The sequence below is a fragment of the Dipodomys spectabilis genome, unplaced genomic scaffold (assembly GCF_019054845.1).
Source record: "Dipodomys spectabilis isolate Male_0828 unplaced genomic scaffold, ASM1905484v1 ptg000502l, whole genome shotgun sequence".
Classification (NCBI taxonomy): domain Eukaryota; kingdom Metazoa; phylum Chordata; class Mammalia; order Rodentia; family Heteromyidae; genus Dipodomys; species Dipodomys spectabilis.
Genome location: NW_024871179.1, coordinates 333,601 through 350,903, shown reverse-complemented (window position 1 = coordinate 350,903; position 17,303 = coordinate 333,601).

The following is a 17,303-nucleotide window of genomic DNA, read 5'->3' as shown; positions in this document are numbered from 1 at the left end:
TTCAAAAAATATTTTTGTTTTTTGTTTAGCTCTACTGAATGTCTGATTTTTTTTCTTTTTTGCTCATTTTTTTCACCTTTTCTGCTCTTTTGCTCTTCTTTGTGTGACTTAATTGTTGTTCTGCACATCCTCAGATATACCCATAGTCGATTATTAGACTTTATCCCCCATTGTGTACACATTTAATCCACAAATTTATTACTCAATTCAAAGCCTCTTAGACTTAAATTCCTAGCAGTATTACCTCTTTATACCTATATAATATTTTAAGTATTTTTATTTTTAAGGTTTTCATGTCTCCTTTATATCCCTCCCGTTCTCTCATTATACCCACATTCTTCTCTGAATATTTCATTTTCAATCTACATATTTTTAATCATTACACTTTTTATTTTTTTAATTTTTGCTTTTCTATTTTTTCTTGTCTCTTTTTTCTCTTTCTCTTTCTTCTTTTTTTCTCTCTCTACTTTTATCCTATCCTACCTCTTTCCCACTTTGCGATTAGGACTTAGTTAAGTAAACTCTCCCTGGTCCTTCCCATATTTCTCTTTTCCTATTTTTACCCACATGTCTCCCTAAAACTAATAATTTCTGGTTTTCCAAATTCTACTTTGCGGTTTGTAGCCCATTATTATATAGTTGTTTGATGTTGAATAGGTATATCTGTTGAACTAGACTGTATCTGCAGACTTTTGATTGTGGATCTACAGACTTTGGTTGATGCTTGCCTTAAGATAGTGTTCTAGCACAAAACTGGTGTTACTTTCATCCCAAATGGGCAGAGTAAGCCGAAAAAACACAAGAAAAATGGCAAGTCCGGGTAGCTCAAATCCCACTCATGACAATCATGAGACAGGACAGATAATGAATAATCCAGAGAAGAGTTCACAAATAGCTCTACAAACACTACTGGCAAACATGGTAAATGAAAAGATGGAAAACATACAAAAGGACTCTGTATGAGAGTGATAGAGAGAGAGAGGAGGCAAACGAAAGGTCAATACTGGAAAAGATTGAAAACATACAAAGGAATCTATATGAGCAAGATAAGGAGAGGGAGGAGGAAAACCAAAGGTTAATACCGGAATATCATGAGCGTGAGGAAGCTACTCTAAAACTGATACAGGAATTGCATGAGCAGCATGAGGACACTCAAAGAGAAAGACAGAAATAGCGTGAGCAGGCTGAGAACACACAAAGAGAACTTCACGAATGGCATGAAAGTGAGGAAGCTAAGCAAAGAGTAATAAAGGAATTGAGAGAGCAGGATGAGAATACACAAAGATCACTAAAGGCATTCATGGAATCCATTAAGGAAGAGCTGAAGGATTTCAGGGAGACCAAGGAAACCATAAACAATCACCAAAGTGATTTGAGAATAAACACTGAACACCAAATTAAGGAAGTAAAGAAGTCCATACAAGATCTAAAAAAAAGCTTCAACGAAGAATTTGAAGCCATCAAAGCTGACCAATTAGAAGGAAAAGAAATGAAAAACCAAGTAGAAAGCCTTGAGAGCAGGTTAGACCAGGCAGAAGATCGAATCTCAGGGAATGAAGACAGCCTAGATATTATAGAGAAAGAACATACAACCATCCAAGACAAGGCCAAGAAATATGATAGATCTATCCAACACTTGGAAGACACCATCAGAAGGCCTAATCTAAGGATAATGGGTGTAGAGGAGCACCTAGAAACAGAAGTTAATGGTCTAGGAAATTTGTTTAACAGGATCCTAGCAGAGAACATCCCAAACATACAAAAAGATATGCCTATTCAGATACAAGAAGCTTTTAGATCCCCAAATAGACCGGACCAGAATCTGACATCCCACCATCACATTATAATCCACATAGGATCAACTCAGACCAAGGAAAAGATCCTTAAAGCTGTCAGGGAGAAAAGGTTAATCACCTATAAAGGGAAACCAATTAGAATCACCTCAGATTTCTCAGCAGAGACAATCAAAGCAAAAAGAGCCTGGAATGATGTATGCCATGCCCTAAAAACAAACAACTATCAACCAAGAATACTGTACCCAGCTGAACTCTCCTTCATAACTGAAGGCCAAATAAAAACCTTCCATAGAAAAGAAAAATTGAAACAATACATCTCCACCAAACCAGCCCTACAAAAGATTCTTAAAGATGTCCTACACATAGAAAACCAACAAGACCAAAATAAAGGCCAAGAAACTGCACCCAAAATGAGAAACAAAGAAGGATAGGAAGAACCCAGTTTTAGCTGCCCCCAAGAAGGTGGATAACATGGCAGGAACTCCCAAATACCTCTCAGTCCTTTCTCTTAACTTTAAAGGACTGAACTCTCCAATTAAGCGACATAGACTGTCTAGTTGGATAAAAAAAACAAGACTCTTCTATCTGCTGCCTTCAGGAGTCACATCTTGCCCGTAAAAACAATGTTAAAGGTTGGAACAAAATCTACCAAGCAAAAGGCCCCCATAAACAGGCGGGAGTTGGAATCCTAATATCAGATTAAATAGACTTTAAATTAAAATTCGTAAGAAGAGATAAAGAAGGTCGCTACATACTAATTAAGGGATCTCACTTTCAGGAGGATATTACAATTCTGAATATCTGCTCGACAAACAATTGAGCACCCAAGTTTATCAAAGAAACACTACTTTCCCTCAAATCCCATATAGATCCAAAGACATTAATTTTTGAGTATTTTAACACACCACTCACCCCACTAGATAGATCAACTCAGCAAAAACTCAAGAGAGAGACAGCAGATCTAAGCAGCTGCATAGATCAACTACACTTAACAGACATCTACCGAACATTTCACACAGCAGCATCAGAATACATGTTTTTCTCAGCAGCACATGGAACGTATTCTAAAATAGACCACATTTTAGGCCACAAAGCAAACTTGTCTAAATTCAGAAACATTGAAGTTATACCTTGCATTCTCTCTCACCACAAGGGAATAAAATTAGAACTCAACGCCAAAAGCCACCAAAGAAATTCCGGTATCACATGGAGGCTGAACAACACACTGCTGAATCATGAGTGGGTCATGGAAGAGATTAGAAAGGAAATTCATGCTATTCAACAAAAATGAACACACAAACTACCAGCTCCTCTGGGACACAGCAAAGGCAGTACTCAGAGGCAAGTTTATAGCTCTGAGCTCCTACATCAACAAATTGGAGAGATCTGAAACAAACAATTTAATGACACATCTAAACCTCCTTGAAAAAGAGCAGCAAGATAAACCCCAATCCAGTAGGCAGAAAGAAATAATTAAAATTAAATCAGAATTAAATGAATTAGAATCCAAAAAAACTATAGAAAGAATCAACAAAACAAAGAGTTGGTTCTTCGAAAAACTTAACAAAATTGACCGACCCTTAGCAAATCTTATCAGAATAAGAAGAGAACACACCCAAATTAATAAACTCAGAGATGAGAATGGAAACATCACCACAGAAACAACCAAGATTCAGAACATTATAAGGGAATACTTCTCAAAACTTTATGCTAATAAGTTTGAGAACTTGACAGAAATGGACCTTTTCCTAGCAAATATTGACATGCCAAAACTAAACCAAGACGAGTTAAACCATCTTAACAGGCCCATATCAAGCATTGAAATAGAAACAGCAATAAGAGACCTCCCAGCTAAGAAAAGTCCAGGACCAGATGCTTTTACAGCGGAATTTTACAAGGCCTTCAAAGCAGAGCTCACACCAATACTCCTCCAACTCGTCAATGAAATTGAAAGAGAAAGCTCACTACCGAACACATTCTATGAATCCATCATAACCCTCATCCCAAAACCAGGCAGGGTCTCATCAAAGAAAGAGAACTATAGACCCATTTCTTTGATGATCATTGATGCACATGGTTATCTCAATAGATGCAGAAAAAGCATTCGACAAGATCCAACACCCCTTCATGATGAAAGTTTTGGAAAAATTAGGCATCCATGGATCATTCCTCAATACAATAGAGGCTATATATGACAAACCTACAGCCAGCATTATACTTAATGGTGAAAAAATAAAACCATTTCCTCTTAACTCAGGAACAAGACATGGATGTCCATTCTCTCCACTTCTCCTCAATCTAGTATTAGAATGCCTAGCTACAGCAATAAGACAAGATGCAGACATAAAGGGGATCCAAATAGGGAAAGAAGAAATAAAACTCTCCCTCTTTGCAGATGACATGATCTTGTATTTAAAGAATCCCATAGACTCCACTCCCAAATTACTCAACCTGATTCAAAACTTTGGCAAAATAGCAGGTTACAAAATTAACCCCCAAAAATCAATGGCTTTTCTGTATGCCAACAATGAGAAAAGTGTGGCTGAAATTAGGAAAGCAACTCGATTTGTAATAACCCCACAAAAAATAAAATACCTAGGAATTAACTTAACCAAAGAAGTGAAGGACCTCTATGATGAAAACTTTAAAATCTTGAAAAAGGAAATCAACACAGAACTTAAAAAATGGCAAAACCTCCCATGCTCCTGGATTGGAAAGATTAACATCGTGAAAATGGCAATACTTCCCAAGGCTATCTACAAATTCAACGCAATACCTATCAAAATTCTAACCTCATTCTTCAAGGAAATAGAAGAGGCAATCCAAAAATTCATATGGAACAACAAAAGACCCTGAATAACAAAAACGCTCCTCAACGGAAAGAACACTGCTGGAGGAATATCAATACCAAATTTCAAACTCTACTATAAAGCCATAGTAATCAAAACAGCCTGGTATTGGCATAACAACAGACCTCATTACCAATGGAATAGAATTGAAAACCCAGAAATGAACCCACAGATCTATAGCCATCTAATTTTTGATAAGGGAGCTAAAACAATAGAATGGAAGAAAGACAGCCTCTTCAGTAAATGGTGTTGGCAAAATTGGTTAACTAGATGTACAAAACTAAAGCTAGATCCTTATATATCAAACTGCACAAGAATCAACTCCAAATTGATCAAAGACCTCGAAGTCAAAGCAGACACTCTGAAAACATTACAGGATGGAATAGGAGAAACCCTAGGTCTCTTTGGCTCAGGCCGAAATTTTCTGAATAGAGACCCGGAAACACAACAAATCAAAGAAAGATTGGACAAATGGGATTGCATAAAGTTGCAGAGCTTCTTCATGGCAGAGGACATAGCTAGCAAGATCAATAGAAAGCCCACGGATTGGGAGAAGATCTTTACTAGCCATACAACGGACAAGGGTCTCATATCTAAAATATACTAGGAACTCAGAAAATTAAATCCCCCAACAACAAATCCTCAAAGAAACAACTGCCCAATAAATAAGTGGGCTAAAGACTTAAAGAGAACCTTCTCTGAAGAAGAAAGAAGGATGGCCAATAGACACACGAAGAAATGCTCAACATCCCTAGCCATAAAAGAAATGCAAATCAAAGCAACTTTGAGATACCACCTCACTCCAGTTAGAATGGCAAAAATCAAGAACTCTAACAACAACAGATGCTGGAGGGGATGTGGACAGAAGGGAACCTTACTTCATTGTTGGTGGGAATGTAAACTTGTTCAACCACTTTGGAAAGTAGTATGGAGGTTCCTCAAAAGACTCCACATAGAGCTCCCCTATGGCCCATTAATCCCACTTTGGGGCATTTACTCAAATGTTTACAAACAAGACCACACTAAAGCTACCAGCACAACTATGTTTATTGCAGCATTATTTACCCTAGCTAAGATGTGGAACCAACCCAGATGCCCTTCAGTAGATGAATGGATCAAGATAATGTGATATATATACACAATGGAATTCTATGCCTCCATGAGAAAGAATGACATTGCCCCATTTGTTAGGAAATGGAAAGGCTTGGAAAAATTATATTAAGGTAATTAAGCCAAGCCCAAAGAAACACAGGTCCCATGGTTTCCCTTATTTGCAATATCTAGTATATGTCTGAGTCAAGCAGAAAAGGTCAGATAAGGTTATGTTAGGAAAATGAACCCTAAGATATGTATTCAAATGTGTTTTTTTCTGTCATGCATTTGGTTCTAACACATTTATAAGATTATTTCTTTGTTGCTTTGTATGTCTCTCCCCAACAATATAAACCCTGCTTTCACTGTATTGGATGTCGGTATAATTTGTGGAGGGGAAGGGGAAAAACAAGTCGTTTCAATAAGGATACAGGTGGATCCGTTGCAACAATGAGATGTACAAATTGTCATGTCAAAAACGAACTTTACAACTTTGGGCGGGGGGTATTGGGGGGTGGGGTGAGGCTGGGAAGGGATTGGAAGGGGAAACAAAGGAGGAGGCTACAATGCTTGATAAGAAATATACTCATTATCTTTCCCATGTAATTGTAACTCCTCTGTACAGTATTTTCACAATAAAAAATAAAAATTTAAAAAACAAAAACAAGACAGAAGACCAAATTCCAGAAATGCGTATTTTCTTAGAGGTCATCTTAATCAATTATCAATGGAAATCTTTGAATTCTTAAATATTTGACCACATGTGGGAGATGGTTGAAGAAAAAGAAAATGTCACCACTCTGTTAGGAGTTCCAATATCACAATATTTATTAATCAAACACAAATTTGTAAGAAAAAGGGAAAACAATTATTCCAACTGAGGGATTCGTTTGTTTTGCTGTAACAGTTCTTGATTTAGGTGCTAGCAATTACCATTCAATTGATCCAGTCCCACAGCTGAGTTGATATTGACTGCAGTATTCCCACATGAAGGAAAAGAAGAAATTTACAAAAGTCTGATGAATTGAGTTGAAAGTGTTGTAATAGGGATATCTGAGATTTAGACACAGATGAAGAGGTGGATTTTCTTTTCTAAAAATCTCCCATTTTTAGTCTGGTGCCAGTGGCTCACAGCTGTAATCCTAGCTGCTGAGGAAGCTGAGATCTGAGGATGGTGGTTCAAATCCAGCCTGGGCAGGAACATCCCTGAGACTCTTATCTCATTTAACCACCAGAAAACCAGAAGTGGCACTGTTGCTCGAGAGGTAGAGCACTCAACTTGAGTTGAATAGCTGAGGGACAGTGCCCAAGCCCAGGTTTCAAGCCACTCGACCACAACTACAAAAATCCCCCCTTTCTTGGACTGCCTACATTTTATCCTAACATTCAACAAATAAGCCATTTTATCACCCACTACCTTTAAGTCCTAACCTAGATACTGAAAATAAAATGATTTGGTATCTTTTGTCAAAAGATTCATATTTGAGGAAACAAATACCATTAGTAGTAACTTTTTTTCCAGTCCTTGAACTCTGGGCCTGGGCCCTGAACATGGGTATGCTGGTAGCTTTCATGCGAGCTTGTTGTTATTTTTTGGATTAATGCCGTTGAGGGAATTACTGGATCTTAAGGGAGATCTACATTTAGTCTTTTCGGGAAATTCCGTACTGCATTCCAGAGTGGTTGAACAAGTTTAATTTCCACCAACAGTGTAATAGAGTTCCCAATTGGCTACATCCATGCCAGCATTTGCTATTGTTAGTTTTCTTGATAATGGCCATTCTAACTGGGATGAGGTAGAATCTGTCTTGTTTACTTGTAGAATTGTGGGCACCTTCTAGCTATCATAAATGAATGAATCCATGAAACCTATATTGTTCTGAGCCTGCATTCCTTTCTCTTTTCTTTTAGTATAATTTTTTCAAGCCTTTCAGTTTCCTTAATACTGGTGAAAAGTCATCCTTTCTCACGGGGAATGGAATTCCAGTGTGTGTGTGTGTGTGTGTGTGTGTGTGTGTGTGTGTGTGTGTGTATGTGTGTGTGTATGATGACTATAGGCCCATGAGTTTATTTGTAAGCCTTCTGTTTTATGTGTAATTTTGTAATTCCATATTAAATTTTGGTTACTTTCTCTACTGCATTGAAGTATATTTTTGGGATTTTCATGTGTATTGCATTGGCAATTATTTGGGGACAATATTGCATTTTTCTCCATGTTAACTCTTCCAACCTGGAGCATTGAAAGACTTTCCATTTCCTTGAATCTCCTTCAATTTCCCTTTTTATATTTTTAAAGTTTTCACAGTAGAGGCCCTTCACATTTTTAGGTAAATTAATTAATTCCTTGTTTTGTTGTTATTGTTGTTGTTTTGTTTAGATTTTATTTTATTTTGAGACTAATACATATGAGGTTGTTTTTTGGATTTCAGCATGGATCTTCCCATTGTTGGTAACACAGAAATAATACTGATTCTTGTGGTTTTGATACCCTGCTACATTACTGAAAGTTAGCATCACCTTTACTAACTTGAGGGAGGAAGCTATAGGATCCTTTAAATACAGGATCATTACATATGAGAAAAGGGATAGTTTTACTTCCCCTATTTGGATCTCCTTTATGTTTTTCTCTTGCCTATTGTTCTTGCTAGAAAGTCCACAACCATTTTAAAGAGTAGTAGAGAGAGTGGACATCCTTGTCTCATTCCTGATTTTAATGTCTTCATGCTTCCACCATTTGGTAAATGCTAATTATCTCTGTCACATACATACTGAGGAATGTTCCATGTATTCCTAGTTTCTCAGACCTTTTAATCATAAAGGGCTATTGGAGGTTCTTAAAAGCTATTTCTACATCCATGTAGACGATTATGTATTTCTTGTCCTTGCTTCTGCTGATGGTTTGTATTATGTTTATTGACAAGAATATTGAATCCAATTTTATCCTAGGATGAATCCTATTTGATCGTATCATATGATTTTTTTTTGTTAATTGCTGAAATTGTTTGGTGAGAATTTTATTAAAAAGCATCAATGCTTACCAAAGAGTTGGGTTAATAGTTCTCTTTCTTTGGTGATTCCCTATGTGATTTGGGAAAGAGTCTAATTCTAGCTTCAAAGAATGTGTTTGATAATTCCATTTTCCATTCTATTCCATTGAAGAGATAGGTCTGAGTATTGTAAGTTCTTTTCAGGCCTTAATTTCATGGTAAATTAATTCAGTCCTAGATTTTTCTGGAATGGATAGTGGTTTATAGGAAAGCATCAATTTCTCCAGGATTCTCCAGGCGATTGGCATAAGGTTTTCAAAGTACTCTCTTATAACATTCTCAATTTTGCTTATATCTGTTGTGTTGTCTTATTTTTACCTCTAATTTTCTCTCTTTGGGTGAGTTCTCTTATTGTTTTTGGTGGGATTTTATATTATGAAGGTGATATATAGAGAGATGGGTTACATTTACATAAGTAATGAGTATATTTTTAACAGTGCTATCCCTCCCTCAGTTTTTCCTGCTTCCCCCAACCCTGCCATTCCCCTCCCCCAAAGTAGTGAAGTTCATTTCTAACATAGTGTCTACTGTATATCACTGGTGCTTTGGTTGATCTTTGTCCCACCATTTCTGTGATTTCCCTTCCCTTCCCCAAATCAGATTAACATGTATAAGACAAAGGGTTGAGAAAACAAAAACAGTTACTACAGAGAATAAACCAAAGGGTGAAAACTAAATAGAAATAAGTAAAAAGAGTTCACTATACAATCATCTTTTATCCATTTTTTGGAGCTCCTTTCGATAAGCATCATTTTTATATGGTGATATTCATATTGCTATTGAGCTATTGTAAATAGCCTAGACATATTCTAGTTTTTCCAAATGAGTGAAAACCTGTAGCCTATGATTCTTTGGGTCTGGCTTGTTTGACTTATTATGTTTTCCATGTAGTTCCATTTCCTTACAAATGGGGCAATGTCATTCATTCTGATGAATAGTGTTTTGTTGTGAATATATACGACATTTTCTTGATCCATCATTGCTGGTTCATGGGGAGCTCTATTGAGGAACCTCTATATTTCTTTACAGAATATTTGAACAATTTTACATTTCCACCAGTAGTGTAATAATGTTCCTTTTTGGCCACATCCCCACAAGCCCAGTATGTTATTATTAGTTTTCTTCATAATGGTCATTCTAACTGGGGTGAAGTGAATTCTCAATGTTGCTTTGATTTGCATTTCTTTTATGGCTAGATGTTGCATATTTCTTCATGTGTCTACTGGCCATGCATATTTCTTCTTCAGAGAAGTCTCTCTTTAAATCTTTAGCCCACTTATTAAGAGGGATGTTGGTTCTTTGAGAATTTGTTTTTTTGGGGGGGTTAACTTTTGGGGCTCTAAATATATTTGAGATATGAGGCCATTGTGTGTTGTAGAGAAAGTAAAGATCTCACAATCTGCTGGCTTTTTATCTATATACCTATATAAGTTCTCTTCTTAGTCAGATTTGGAAAGGGTCTCTCAAGTCTGTTAATTTATTTAAAAAACCAACCCTGATTTTTTGATTCTTTCCATGTTTTATTTTGTCTTTATTTAGTTATTTCTGATTTTTTTATTTGTTTCTGTGTACTGCTTTGTGTCTGAGTCTGTTCCTGTTTTCAAGGACCTTGAGGTGCATAATTAAAATATTCAATTGAGATTTCCCCAGTTGCTTGATGGACATCCTCAGAGCTATATATTTTCCTTGAAATACTGCAAATACCAGAGGAGCTGGTAATTTGTGTGTTCATTTTTGTTAAATTCCAGAAACTTTCAGATTTCTTTTTTTTTGGGGGGGGGGGGCGGTTGTGGGGCCTGAACTCTGAGCCTGGGTGCTGTCCCTCAGCTCTTCAGCTCAAGGCTAGCACTCTACCACTTGAGCCACAGTGCCACTCCCGGCTTTTTTTCTTTGTGCTTATGTGGTGCTGAGGAATCGAACTCAGGGCCTCATGCATGCAAGGCAAGCACTCTACCACTAAGCCACCTTCTCAGCCCCTCAGATTTCTTTTCTAATACCTTCAGTGTCCCATTGTTCATTCAGCAACATGTTGTTCAGTCTTCATGGGTTTGACAATTTTTTATTTGCTTTAGCCATTTAATTCTAAGTTTGTTCTCTTATGATCTGACAAGATATGGGAATTCAATTAATTTTTCTTTGGACAGAATATCTGTGTGACATAGGATATGTTCTATTTTGGAAAATTTTCCATGAGCTGCTGTGAAGAATGTATATTCTGTTGCTGAATGTATATTCTATACATGTCTGTTAGGACTAGGTGGTCAATGTAGTTATTTAGGTCTGCAGTTTCTTGGTTGAGTTTTTCCTTGGATGACAATGATTTGTTGAGATGTGTTTTTAGGTTAAGTAGTATTTGGTTGATGAAGTGGTATGCTCCAGGATTCAGGGTTTTGATATTTAGACTCTACATATCCTACTAATGTAGAGCTGCCATTATCAGTATGTAATGTCTCTTCTAACTAATTTTAATTTGAATTCTATTTTATCTTATGTTAGTAATTCTACTTCAGCCTGTTTAGGGTATCCTCTGCTAGAATTCTGTAATAAGTTTCCTATCCATTTTGTTTCCTGCTCTTCTCCTTGATACCTATCTTCCCCATGTTTTATCTTCTAACTGAATCTTGAAGTTCCTGCAAGATCGTTTCTTATTTCTTTGATTGGTTCTAAATGATTATCTCTTCTTTCCTATTAGACCTATTCAGTCTTTGATGCTTGAGATTATCTTCTATGTAATCTATTCTCTGTGGAGAGATTCTTCATAGTTTTTTATTTATCTGTCTTCAAAACGGTCACTTTATAAGGCTTTTATCTTTATTAAGGTTTTGTTTTTGGGCTTGTGTGGACTTTCTTTACATCTTTTCTTTGAATAGGGGGGTTGGGAGTTGGTCTTTTAACTGTGTCTTCTCTCATAAGTTTTAACTAGACATCTATTTTTTCCTAGGACTCCCTTGCCTTCTCAGAATTTACTTATCTTTCTCTTTGTAGTCTCCCTGAATTATTTTGCTAATATTTGGTTGGTCTCATCTTGTTCACAAATTTCCTTGTAGAGGTTTTGTATCTTTTTGGTAATCACATTTTTCAGCACTATTTGTAATGTATTTTGAGAACTACTTTCTATGTCCTTGATTGCCTGTTGTAATGCCTGTTTATTTACTGTGTGAATTACACTACCTTGATATCACTTTTTTTTTGTATTTTTCTGATTTGAAGGATGTCTTGGCTTTCATTTAGAGCATCTATGATCTTAATATTTGACTCTCTATGTTCTTGGTTGATTTGCCAGGTGTTGGTATAGACTTCTCTTATGATTTTCTGGAATTAGGTTTTTGTCTAGCCCATTAAGTGTAGGAGGAGAGATCAGTTGTGGTGAGATGCTGTCATGTTAATACTTGTGGTTCCAATGACAGTTTGAGCTGTCCAGTGGTAAGGTGAAGTGTGTCTGTGTTTGGATGTGGCTGTATCTGTCCCTGATTTTTTTCTCATGTGGCCCTTTTATTTCCCCCTGCAGCTCTGCTTTTGAACATGTTCCCCCACCACAGTCACAGCAGTCACCTGACTAGCTGGGTAACTTTTCATAGATTTGTGTTTTTTTGTGATGATAATATAAAATCTTTTTATGTATTGTGGATCTATATATAATTATAGCTGACTTGCTTTGACCTTTTAGAAGTGGAGTACCTACTAGGACTCTAAATCTCTGTTTCATTAGATAGAGCTAGGGTAATTTTCTGTTGTTTCTCTGCCATTATTTTTCCACTTCCTCAGGTTCATTTTTTATTGTGGAGTTTTTCACCTAATTTTGGGTATGCGATGGTTGTACCAGGTTATTTTCTTTTCTTCTGTTTGTGTTACTTTGAAATAGTGATTTCAGCCTTGTATGAAGAAACAGTAATAATATGAATTGTAAGTTATTACATCGAATGAAAGGGAGCAGACATTTTAACCTATTTGCTATAAATGCATTAATATTAAGCAAAGCTAATAAAAATGATTACTTCTTTACTTTTCAGAGGATGAGTATAGTACTCTTGGATATCTTGTAGGAAAAGAAATTAGACTCATTACAACTGATGCCTTACATTGAAATTACAGGCTAAACTTTCTCCTTCAGCAGGCAAATTTTCATTTCTTTCATAATAGTATTATAATATCATAATACCTGAATGTTGATTTGTTTTCGTCTGCTATTTTCAATTCCATTCTTCATCCATTAGGAATCCAGGTCTTTGAATGACCAGTTCTTTAAAATACCTATATTGCTTATATTATTTTTTGAATCTCAGTAAAATAAATATGAGTTTATGTCTGAGTCTCATCTTTACCTACATTCATGTGAAATGTATGCAGTCTCAAGCAAGGAAACTGACTATTTTACTCTTTTCTGTTATTTAATCTAATCAATAAATCTTTTCTCTTCAGCAATATGTTCTCACCTTTTAGTGTTGATTTTTTCTTTTTTCTTTTTTCTTTTTTTTCTGTTTGTTCTCACCTTTTTTTTTTTTAAATTTAATGTAATTTTATTTGTGAACATACTGTACAGAGGAGTTACAGTTACATGGGCAGGATAATGCGTACATTTCTTACCAAGCATTGCAGCCTCCTCCTTTGTTTATCCTTGTTCTCACTTTTTATATTGCTCCAGTGAACATGATGTATTTCCAGTACTTTTATAGAAATACATTTAAAGTTTTGAACATGGAGACAAGCCCCCTCCATTATTTCTTTAAACTAAACCCTTTGAGACTCTTTTAGATATAAAAATTAAAAAGTTCAATGCTCAGGTTTATACATGAATACTCTAATGGTTCAGTCAATTAGACACAACAACTACAATACCACAATAAGTCTTAAAGGCACCAAAATATTAGTGTTCATGAATTAGAAAATGACTAGTCAAAACAAAGTTTATATTATATTTGAAAGCTAAAAAATGAAAATTACACTCAGATTTACTGTCAATATCCTATTTCCAAGAATACATTTTTCAGCAATCCGGGAAACAAAAAAATAAGGGTTTGTCACAGAATGAAAGATGTAAAAACAGACTGTATTTGCTTAAGATGATAAGTATATGCAAATCATTTTATTTTTTTCAAAGATACTATAAAATTTCATAAGAGGATTTGTGATCAGAAGTGATAGGTAAGCAAAGTAATTGGAAATCTGTATATGGAAATTTTGCTTTCAATAGAGGATGACAAGTTTCACTAAATGAACCTATAGAAGATGATTTTGTATCTGCAACACACATCCAGTATTCTACACTGTAGACATATTCTCATTCTCTTCCCTCAGTTCCTGTTCAATATTCTTCTACTTTCATGTTGGAGATTCATTGTTCCAAGTTCTCTTTGTCAAAAATATTTTTATATATCCTTTAAATGTAAAGGAGTGTTTGGCTTGGGACCCTATTTACTCTCGGTATTTGTTTACCTTTAATGTTTGCCATTTATCATCCCAGGCTCTCCTTTTGACCATATCAGCTAAGAAATCTGTAATTATTCTGACTATGTATCTTTTTTATATAATCAGTCTTTTCTGATGAGAGCTTTAAGCATCCTTTCCTTGATCTCTAATGATCCTCTAATGGATTATAATGTGGTGGTGAGTTGTTCTGTTCTGGTATTCTCCGTTTGGTGTTCTAAAGGCTTCTCTTCTCTGAATGACCTTATCTCTTTGGATGTTTGACATTTTCTCTGCTAGAATTCTGTAATATGTTTTCCATCCACTTTGTTTCCTGCTCTTCTCCTTCTTGATACCTGTTTCCCCAAGTTTGATCTTCTAACTGTCTTGAACTTCCAGCAAGATAGTTTCTTATTTCTTGGTTTGGTTCTAAATGATTATCTCCTCTTTCCTATTAGACCTATTCTGTCTTTGAGACCTGAGATTATCTTCTATGTCATCTATTCGCTGTGGAGACTTTCTACTTTCTTTTTGATTTCCCTGTTTTCTCATTGCTCATATTTTAGGGCTTCTCTCTTTATTAAAACTTTGTTTTATGTTTTGTATGGACTTTCTTTACATCTTTTCTTTGGGTAAGAGTGTTAGGGGATTTATTTTAGCTGTGTCTTCTTTCATATCTTTTAAATAGGCATCGTTTTTTCCCTTATACTCCTTTGACTTCTCAGAAATTTTTATCTTTCTGTTTGTAGACTCCATGAATTATTTTGCTAATCTTTGGTTGATCTCATCTTGTTCACAAATTTCCTTGTAGATGTTTTGTATCTTTTCGTTAATCACATTTTTTAGCAGTATTTGAAATATAATTTGGAAACTATCTTCTAGGTCCTTGATTGCCTGTTGTAAGGCCTGCTTATTTAGTGTGTGAATTATATTATATTGACATCCATTTTTTAAATTTCTGATTGGTTCTGTCCACTTGAAGGATGTCTTGGCTTTCATTTGGGAGATCTATGATCTTAAAAGGTGACTATCTATGTTCTTGTTGATTTGCCAGGTTTTGGTTTGGTCTTCTATTTTCCTTTGTTTTTCTGGAATTAGGTTTTTGTAGACAGCAGTTGTGGTGAGATGTTGTCATGTTAATAAATACTTGTGGTTCTTGCTGGGAAGGTGGTTCAGTGGTAGAGCGCTTGCCTTGCATGCCTGAGGCCCTGGGTTTGATTCCTCAGCACCACATAAACAAAAAGAAAAAAGCTGGAAGTGGTAGAGCGCTAGCCTTGAGCTGAAGAGCTGAGGGGCAGCACCCAGGCCCAGATTTCATGCCCCTCGACCAGACCCAAAAAAAAATACTTGTGGTTCCAATGACAGTTTGAACTGTCCAGTGGTAAGGTGAATTATGTCTGTGTTTGGATGTGGCTGTCACTGTTCCTGCTTTTTTCCCATGTGGCCCTTTTATTTCCACACTGCATCTCTGCTTTTGAACATGTTGCCTAACACAGTCACAGCAGTCACATGAATGGCTGGGTAATGTTCATAAATAGCTGTTTTCTTGTGAAGACAGTATAAAAAACTTCTTTTGAATTGTATATCTATATATAATTATAACTGGCTTGGTTTGATCCACTAGAAGAAGACTTTGTATAGGACTCTAAATCTCTGTTTCATTAGATAGAGCTAGGGTAATTTTCTGTTGTTATTCTGCCATTGTTTTTCCACTTCCTCAGGTTCATTTTTTATTGTGGAGTTTTTCACCTAATTTAGGGTATGTGATGGTTGTACCAGGTTATTTTCTTTTTTCTGCTTGTGTTACTATAAAATAGTGATTTCAGGCTTGTATGAAGAGACAGTAATAATATGAAATGTATGTTATTACATCGAATGAAACGGAGCAGACATTTTAACCTATTTGCTACAATTAAATTAATATTAAGCAAAGCTAATGAAAATAATTACTTCTTTACTCTTCAGAGGATGAATATAGTACTCTTGGATATCTTGTAGGAAAAGACTTTAAACTCATTACAACTGATGCCTTACATTGAAATTACAGGCTAAACTTTCTCCTTCAGCCGGCAAAAGCTTCATTTCTTTCATTTCTTTATTATAATATCATAATACCTGCATGTTGATTTGTTTTCCTCTGCTATTTTCAATTCTATTCTTCATCCATTAGGTATGTAGGGCTTTGAATCACCAATTTCTTAAAATACCTATGTAGCTTATATTGTGATTTAACTCTCAGTAATATAAATATGAATTTATCTCTGAGTCTCATCTTGAGCTATATCAATATGAAATTTATGCAGTCTCAAGCAAGAAATGTGACTATTTTACTCTTTTCTATTTTTTAATAAATAAATCTTTTCTCTTTTGGAATATGTTCGCATCTTTTATATTTCTCCAGTGAACATCATTACTTTTATAAAAATAAATATAGAGTTTAGACATGAAGACAACCCCCCCTCCATTATCAGTTTAAAGTAAATCTTTGGGGACTCTTTTATATATAAAATTTTAAAAGTTCAATGCTCAGGTTTATACATGAATAATCTAATGCTTCAGTCAATTAGGCAAAAGAACTACCGTACCACATTAACTCTCAATTCACTTAAAGCCACCAAAATAGTGTGCATGAACATCACTCATTTTTCGAAAGTGACTTGTCAAAACATAATTTATATTATATTGGAAAGATAAAAAATCAAAATTACACACAGATTTGCTGTCAGTAAAAAAAAGAAATGTATTAAATGTTAACTAAAGATGAACTTATTTCAGGTTCTAGGAAAACAGGAAAAGCTGGGATAATAGAAGTACAATGTATTTCATAATATCAGAATAACTGTTCCAAGTCACCACCATAAAGCAGATCATATCCCTGGGGGCAAACTTTTGGAAGGAAGGTTCCCCTTCCTTCCTTCTCTTTTGATAAATCAAACCATAATATTTCTACAGTTGTGACCAGCCTGGAACACATTTTCCCAAGAATATTCTGTAGTGTAAAGAGAACCAACTATCAAAACAAAGGTGAAAATTCTTTTCTACTACAGAATGACTTATCTGGCTTATATTTTTTGTTATTTTCATTACTTCAAACACATGGATTATTTATATTGGGA